Source organism: Perna viridis, chromosome 14, assembly GCF_037379345.1.
Source record: "Perna viridis isolate PV_CMFRI_1.1 ecotype Kerala chromosome 14, ASM3737934v1, whole genome shotgun sequence".
NCBI classification, from domain to species: domain Eukaryota; kingdom Metazoa; phylum Mollusca; class Bivalvia; order Mytilida; family Mytilidae; genus Perna; species Perna viridis.
The window spans coordinates 10,661,690-10,671,262 of NC_142458.1; the positions used below are offsets into that span (position 1 = coordinate 10,661,690).

The following is a 9,573-nucleotide window of genomic DNA, read 5'->3' on the forward strand; positions in this document are numbered from 1 at the left end:
GTCAAAAATGGTTTATGTGGGTTGAAAGTACATTTATATAGGTACCTTGAAGTTTCCCTTCCATTTTCCCGTTGAAAGTGCAAGTCTTGGGTTGGAATGCCATACAACGAAAATTTGTCTAATTCAACTCTATCTGGTTCGAGCAAGGGAATGTTTCCGAAACTTATGTTGTCTGTCATCTTTCATATCACTGATATTTGTTTTTTTTCTTTTCTTGGTGTCATATATTGTTGATGAGTTGCGATTTATATGAATACCAATTATAGGGCTTGTCCTAAGTTTTTTTTTTCAACTTTTAGTTAACATATTTCAGGACGAAAATTATTGTGAAAACTCTCATTATTGCAATTGTTCCCCGAGTTCTAATTGTTCCTCAAAAGGTCTAATGATGTATATATTTCGAATTATTGACGATGATTGAACATAATCAACTATAGTATAACCTATGCAAGTATTGGACCGGTGCAAGTTTTTTTTCTCTTCATATAACTATTTACCAAGCAAAAACATCAGACAAAACGTCTGCGAGTAGAATAAGGCTTCATTACTACTTTAATTAAAAAACAAGTTCCTGCCCAACTGTTGCAAAATTCTCAAAAAAATATTTCTACCCAACGGTAAGATTTTTAAAAGAAAAAAACCATGTCCCAAAAAACACATTTACAGTGCTGAATGAGCCCTTTAGAAAAAGATCATTTTAAATATATGAACCTCATATTTAGGTTTATTCAGCTTCATTTATTAAAAAAGAACTGAAAATACGTTATCTTAAGTGACTCCCAGAGCAACCAGTGTAACAATAAGAAAAAGTAAATCAAGGCTTTACGTTTTTTTTTTTTTTTTTGGTTTTTTTTTCGGATGGAATAGAGAACTTTTCTGCATGTGTCTGTATCCGAGTAACTTTTATGTTACAATTATCATTCTATATCGTTAAATTGAACTCACAATTATAGATATTACCCGTGATACTTGCTTGTTCCATAACTTTCATTTCCAAAAGCCAAAGTATTATTTATTAAAAGAAATATAAAAAAAAATAATACTGATAAAATAACCGACAAATTGAAACTCAGAAATGGCCTCGGCACAATGTCATTTATAAAAAATGTGTTTTACGCAATAGTACACTTATCCCCATTGCACGAGCGTTTATCATGTTTAAAAAAATGAAATAATGTGATAAAAATCAGGTAGATTTGCATTGATTTACATAATAGAATAGCATTATTAATATCATTGAATGAACTCTTTATTGACTGTGACATAATTTCAATTGGTTGTTTATTCCCATTTCGTGTTTCTACATTGTACCAAAATTATTAATAAGTGTTTGACTTCAAAATTAAAAGGGTGTATTTTCTAAGTTTTACTCGAGAAGCATTGAAAAGTGAACAATTCAACAAACAGGATTAATTTGCTAATTTGCCGAAGATGTTTGAATATTTTTATATAGGAACTCTAGAAGAAAGATAAATTTAAACAATAATTGGTTTTACACTTTTAAGAGGTCTTTGAATGTTTTGTTTAATAGGAGCTACCGAAGAAAGATAAAACAAATTTAAGTATTTGCTAATTAAAATCATAATCTTAACAATTTTTGACACGTTTAAAAGATCTTACTAACATACACGTATAATAGACACTGCAAATGAGTTACAAACACAATTATTGTTCACATGAAATTATTGTCGCAAATTATTTCACATTTGTTGCAAATTTTTTAAATTTTTTTTTAAAATAGCAATGTCCATGGAGCATTGAAATAGGTTGCAATTCTTTCAGGTTTTAGAAGGGCATGAAATCCACACGCACCATCATAACATGAACTCTGAAGAAAAAAGAAAAAAAAAGCAAAAAATGGGATTTTCGATTTTCCCGTAAAAATCACATAAAAATCCACTATGAAAATAGAATCATATTTGTGTTAGTGAATGTGTGTGTCGAAAGTGGGTTCGCACGGGGTTATCTGCGGTCACGTACTGAATACCATGATCAAGAAACAAAGGTATATGAGAAACCTCCACATAGGCGTCTATTTCTGTGCATTATTAGAGTACCATTCTATTGAGGAATCAGACAATGAGTGGCACATCGTTTTCTCCGTTTTGGACTCTTTTGTCTCAAATATATTCAATAGAAAGCAACCGAAAAGCTATTTAAATTAGTGACGTAAATATCATTAACTGCTGATACAGGTAAAAAGTACAATGCAATTCTAGCGCCATTTATCAATAGTACATTTCAATTAAATTTGACTTATTGATATATTAAAAACTCTACTGCGTTTTTCTTCTTTATGTCACACCTTATACACATTTCGCCTGATTCGCAGAGAGAGGGTATTTAAATGATAAGTATTTTGTATTATTAATTACAGATAAAACCATGCATTCAAGGTCTGTAGATTTTCCTTCATGCCAATAACTATTAACATACAGATATTTTAATAACTGACACACTACGTCAATCATTTACAGTTTTACATTTTGTGACTTAAGTGTCATTCCCTGTAAGAATCAGGCAGTGGGTAAAAATTTGTATTAGTTTGAAAGTTTGATTTTGTGCACCATTAGAATTTTTCCGTATCACTTGGTTAAATTGAGTTATAACTTCATTGAAATGCACTGAAAATGAACAATTCAAGGACAGTTAAATCTGTCAAAAACGTAATTTATCTAACATTGTATTGAAAACATTCTGAGAAAATTCAGTAATGCAAAGATCAAATAGTGGTCTTTTTAAATAGACAAAGCATCTTTAAGTAAAATTATCTTGTCCGATCAGTGGGTTTTTGAAATGTTTCTGGTTTTTCCCACAAAAACTGACACTTAATACGAGTAACATCCAGATTACAGGTTTTCTGTGCAGTGATCAATAAGATTAAGTTTAAGAAGGTAAAAAGCTTTCGGGAGTCCTCACATGTCTTATTTGTTAAATGGAATGTCAGAGTAATCATGTTCAGACTAATATCCAAACTCGTGATGATTGTGTTTATCGCGCTGTTAAAATGGAACTGTTCAGATCCTTGTAAATGTCCAGATCCAGCCAAAAGTAAAATACACATGCAAAATATTTTCTGTACAACGAAAAATAGTGAGTAAATTTTAAGTTAACAATTTCGTTCAATTACGATTTTACATAATTCTTAGTAGTTATAGAATAGATTCTAAACCAGATATAAGGGCATAAAAATGACGATGCCTACAATTATTCGGTTTCATTAGAATAAGTTCCGACTTCGTTAATTTGCATGTCCTCTCTAATTATATTATATTATTGCGTATTAAGAATTTTTAAGTATTGGAAGAGTAATCAAGGGAACCAAGGTTATAGCGGTAATCAAAAGAATGTAATCAAGGGACAAAGACCAGACATGGAAAACAGACATACACAAAAAGATCATAAAGTAACTAAACTCATACATACAAAGTAACAAAAGTAAATAAGCAACTCGGATTCCACTAAAAACTTGGAGCATGGACCAGGTGTACCGGTAGGGTAAGCGTCCTAAAACAATTTAGCAAAAGAAAAATCACAAAGAAAATATTTCTTAAACATTTCATTTTTTGTATCGTTCGTCTGTATTCTAAAACAAATAGCCTTCGACTATTTGTTTTTGTTTTACGGAAATTTAATTGTTTGAATTTTTAAATCGGAATCGGTAAGAAAAATGAAAATTGAAAACTAATGAATCATGCCCAGAGAAAGCACAATAAAAGCACATGGTTTATTGGCTTTTGAAAACGAATTAACAGTTCGTTCATCTTTGTAGTGTCAGATGATGCAGAGAAGTTATTTCAAAATTACAAAAGAATGATGGAGGAAAAGAGGGTGATCTCCCTTTGATGATGACATAACAACACAAATTTATATAATCTTAAACTAGGGTTACTGACATTCAAAAAAGATAACTGCAGTTTCGGCATTTCAGATATCTTTAATACAGTTTGATGGAAAGACTAAAGACTAATGTCACTTAACATAAGTGAAAGTATTTACTGCTTTAATTCATATTTGCTTAACAATTGTTCTTCAGTTCACGACAAAACCACTTTGTAGTTTATTTAACTTCTGTTGAAAAATTATTATTTTACTAAGTTACGAAACAATGTCATGTTTTCCTAGTATTAGTCGGAAAGGTATTAAACCAAACACTGGTGACAAGAGAAGAAAAGGATCATCAGGCTAAATATTTCGTCAATTAGGGTAAGCAAGTAAATAATATATTTTAACACACTTTGCAATTTTATTTCGAATTACTCAAACAAAATATTTATACATGTTATCATAAACCATTTACTTGATATAAAACAGTATTGTATTGTCGTCGGTTCAAGATATTTATGCAAACCATATTAACGGTTTAAATATGTATTTTTCAAATACATCCTTTCCACTTATTTACTTTGGAAATCTGTAAACGTTTTATTTTTCGCGGATTCTGTCAAGTGAATATATTCGCGTGTTTCAATTTACGCTGTTTCAAAAATGCTTGGCGTTATTAAGTGTTCAAAATCGTCTTCTGTCCTCCACAAAAAACGACGCAAGAAAGAACATGGAAAAAATTAGGACGTTCACATTACAGTAAAGGCATAATATACTTCAAAGCTACCCCATTAAATTCAGATAGTTGTCCCAAACACACCAGTAAATGTTCAAGCATTTACGTAAAGATTAGTGTAATCATACAAACAGCACTACAGCCGCCATAATTTTGTAACAACGTTGTTTTTTCTGACAATGACGACATGATAATTATTTTCGTTGTATTATAGAACACCCGCATTCTGACATTTATCGACGTTTCGGGACGTGAGATAATGGGACCGGTTCTTATACCATAATAATATGACCAAATAGTTGTTTGGAAAATTGAATTAAATGACTTATGCAGTAACTTTATTTCTTCAATTGTTTGACTTTACTAACACTATAAATCTTCTCTCACAAAACAGTTTAATGTGCAAAATTTGGTCGCTTTCTCAAAAGGTCGGATTACGTTTCAATACGTTCTCGTAGGTGCTTGCAAACAGTTACCAGGTTTATTGTTTTTGATTGAATGACTGTATGTGTATTCCTTTGTATTTAATGATAATATTTGCTGAGCAAATCAGTAAAATATGAAGTAGAATTTGAGTAAAGGTTATGCACGCTAAAATAATTATTTGTCTTATATTTGCACCAAATCATCCTTTTGTAAACTCTGTAAAAGTCACCTTTTTAAATTTTATATAATATATGGTTTTTCAAATGTATTATTGTCCAGAGGTTTCAACGGTGAATATATTTGACACTGATGATGTAGTGTCTAAAATAAGACTAATTTATTATGTTCGTGTACTTAGATCCCAACGATATCAAATTGAATTCACTTTTGTTCAAATTTTTCAAGTACGACTCGAACTGGATTGATTAAAAATTGTATTACCCGAACCAACGTTTTCCCGATACTCAAATAATACGTTCACATATTCTTCGTATTATTTGAAAGAAAAATTAACCCATATATTTTGTTTCCATCGTTTGTCCATTTGGTGGTATTTTAATGGCATTTGTGGCGGGTTACCATCTAAAAATGGCAATAATGGCAAAATTTCAAAACGTTTGATTGATTACATTACATGCAAGTATAACATACTGTTCAAAAGGCTGTATAAAATGCGTCAGGCATGATTTAAATTATCAAAAAATGCTTGGTCGATGTTTAACGTTTTTTATCAGTTTTCTTTGGGTTTTTGGCAAAGAAAAACACAATTAAAAAACGGAAAATCAGTCTACGTATCACAGTATTTAACTTTCAATAACGAAAAAACAGCATACACTTCAATACTAACTGTTACATGTAGACAAATAGAAGAAAAAGTAACGGTCCAGCTAAGAAATGTGCAAAGGGCGACGCTACATGTGTTTTATCTTTGCAATCTGTTCAATTTGGTCTAAAAACAAATCGTACATTATATAGGGGCACCTTTGTCGGGAAAATTTTCACATACTTTTTCCTTTATAACCAGGTAAATTATATTTCTCATAACCGGAGTCAATTGAATACAGGCCTACAGCGGCTGTACTAGTCGCTCGTTTCTTCACTTAATAACCGCTGCAGACAGGCCTTTCGAAATACCCAAGAATTACTCTAACAATACGTCGTTTGAAAATCGGATAACGTTGCGTAAAATCATTCATTTTTTTCCCGACTTTGCATTTTCCGAAGGCAGGCCGCAGCGTCTGGAGTGAGTTTTGAACGTCAGACGCTGTATCAGAGCTTGGGACAATTGAAGCTTGTATCACTGTAGGATATGATTAAGAATCTAAATCAACAAGTTAGGAAGAAAGACACCATTGTACCCTTTTTATGCACGAATTACTTATTTTGCATCATTCTTGCATGGGCTAATACCTAACTACATAAAAATATCTTTGTTAAAAAGATTAACAAAAGGGGACGTGGAATATTAAATAAAAAGCGCGTGCACTTCTCCTATTCTAATTTGTCATTAAATTACAATACTATTATATGAATTTATCTCCAATCAAAATCACGAGCATTTTTTTTCTTTCAAAAATTCGTTTGAAAGATGTGCATTTTTATGATAAAGTATTTTGAAGTAACAACAGCACGATAATATATTTGAAAACAATATTTCAGTGTAGAAGTATAGTTGTGAGAATTTCTTTCAGTGCAAGCTAACTAATTATGATTGCGCACAACAAGCGATCCGTTTGCGTCATGCTTGAATGCGTTATATGGAGATAGGTAGTCATACGTAGATATGTAGAGATTCGTAGAGACAAAATACGGTTGTTCTTTATTCGTCCTTCCATATCCATTAAAAAATGAAATTTATCGTGAAAAGAAAAAAAAATCAATTATTTGACCGTTGTTCATGTAGACACAATGTTTATTAACTATTTATTCTATTGATCATTTATTTATTTATATATTTATTTTTTTAATTTTTTTATATTGTAATTTGATGACATAACAACGTTATGAGTTTTCAATTTTGAAATGTGTTTTCTCTGTGTCCATGTTGCTTTTACAGTCGTGCGATAGAACCTGTCTAAACCGAACCCTGAATAATCTTAAAGACTGTTTAAACCAGGCACTCTTATAAGTTTTTTTATTTACATAAAATCGTATTATTAATCTTGGAAAACCAAACACCTGGTCTAAAATAAAACGAATTTTAATTATTAAAGGGTTCGGTTTAAAAAGGTTTTGCTGTACCATAACTTTATTTCATATTTTGAACGATATGTAGTTTGATTATAAGTAAAATGTCGATTTTTTAAGGGTAAATTAACAGTTGGCACAATATTCGATTTATTTGACCCTTACGATGGAACATCATGTGAACGAAACTATTCAGTAGGAGGAGTCCACTTTTTGATGCTAAGTAAGTCTATTTATATACAGTACATTACTGTACTATTTTTTGCGGTTGTTATTTTTTTGCAGGTTTTGTCATGATAACATATTCGCGGAAATCTTTTTTTCTTTTTTTTTTGTGGTTAAAGGAAAAAAATAATTGGCGTTCTAAAGTGTTAAAATATTTATATGGATGCTATTTTCCGCACTTATTTCTCCATGGCAAAAATCGGAAAATAATTACATCGGGGAAATCAACACATTTACAGTTTCTAGAGAATATCATATCGTGAAAGATTTTATGAAGTACGATTTAAAATATTTCGGCGAGATAGAGGAAAACTTGAGTGCTGAAGCTTGGATTTGCTCAAATCACAGAGAAAAAAAATGTATTGTTATCTACTCCCAAAACTCATCAATGAGAAAAGTGAAAGTATGTAGTGATTATTATGTATGTACGTCCGTTCGTTTACCATTAGTTGAAATATGCAACTCCTCTTAACCAATATAGAATTTCATTAAACCCTACCACATTCTTTATCACATGATGCCATTATGCACCATTTATCTGTTTGTTCATCTCAATGACTTTTAGACCCCCTTTAGCAATACATGGACTTTATCATTAGTGGGTCAAGGGAGACCTTATTCTAATGCATAACTCTTATAAACAACTGAATGAAATTATATGTTTCTTTCACACACACTTTATAACATGATGTCGATTAATATTTTCCCAACCAATGACCTTTGGTGTGTCCTATTTGGTTTCGATTGAGGGCAAAGAGGGATATCCCAAGTGAGCTTTGCTCACTGTTTTTATAGTTTTATTATTCCAGACGAAAGACAGACCGTTGATCCTTGTGGGCCAAGAGGACCAACATCTGCAACACAATGGATGTACTTTTATTCAAACAATAAATATTCATATCGACGAAATTGCAAATGTAAGGTAGGTTTTAGTTTAGAAAGATAAGGAAAATGTCATGTCGAGAGGGCCATCAACAAAATAAAAAAATAATAAGAAGAAGAACATAGAAAATACTGAAGAAACTTGGTGCCATTTTGAACGCAAGTATAACTAAAGAAAACAAGACATTGATGGTATATGAATGCTCTGCTGACAAAGCATTTTATTATAATTGCTGTCACATTGTCTAATGTACCATTTCTCCGATATCACAAACTGAGTATCGGCAACTATTTTACCAACTTGCATAGCAAAAAAAAATAAATGAATAAATACATAAATAAATAAGTAATAAAAATAATAATGATAATAATAATAATATTAAAATTAAATTAAAACATACTAGTAACAATAAGGAAAGAAACTATGTTTATTAAAATAATGCAATATGCCTACAGGTGTTTACGTTTGTCCTTGTTTTTGTTGTTTGTGTTTTGTTTTTTGTTTTTGTTTTTTTATGGAAGACTAGGTTGTCATTAAATTTCCCCTTTTCTATATGTCTTTTTGGCTTTTGAATCATTTTGCATTGTAGGTGAAAGATGATATGTTCCCCTTCCCAAATTTTAAAAGGTCATGCAGATGCCCCAGAGGTACCACTCATAAATGCTTCGACAAACAAGCATTGTGTGTAAGAAACAAAAGGAAGATGTGGGTGGAAAAATCAAGAACTTTGTAAACTGACATGGTCAAAATAATTGGAATTTGTTATACTTTTATTCTGAGGGACTGTATTTTGAACGTCATTATAATAAGCAGATTTGTCTCACTAATTTAAATATAGTAAAGAATTAGAAACAAACAATTTATTTAATTGCCCAAACGAAGGAACTAGAAGATGTTTAAAGTTAAAAATGTAGTCTTTGTAAGAATCATGCAAATTCTGTAATATGTGATACACACTAAAGAAGGTTACATATATTTTTTTTAATTTTTGTTATTAAGTTGCTTTATTGATCTATCTGAAGAAAAATATAATTATACATTCCAATCTGTCTGCTCTCAGGAGATATTTTCTTTTGTATTTGAGTTTCGTTTACACAGTCATTTCCCTTAGTTTTGAATTCTTTAGTGCGTCCTATATAATTTTGATCTCCTAAGAACAAGTGTTGCATTAAAAGTAACATGTTAATTTTGTTAACTATAAAATGTTCAACAAAATATCAACATAAACATATGTATTTTGCATGATTTTTTTCTGGAATGTTACTTAAGAACATCTGGAAAGACTAAATAA

The 9,573-nt window shown here is 30.8% G+C and overlaps 1 long non-coding RNA gene across 1 annotated transcript; it reads left to right on the forward strand.

The window, feature by feature from the left end:
• The first annotated feature begins 4,125 nt into the window (after positions 1-4,125).
• Positions 4,126-9,090, forward strand: LOC148598188 (uncharacterized). The gene is made up of 4 exons (XR_015918666.1): positions 4,126-4,206; positions 7,295-7,397; positions 8,209-8,321; positions 8,872-9,090. It is a non-coding gene; the product is annotated as an uncharacterized LOC148598188 (long non-coding RNA).
• Positions 9,091-9,573: the final 483 nt, after the last annotated feature.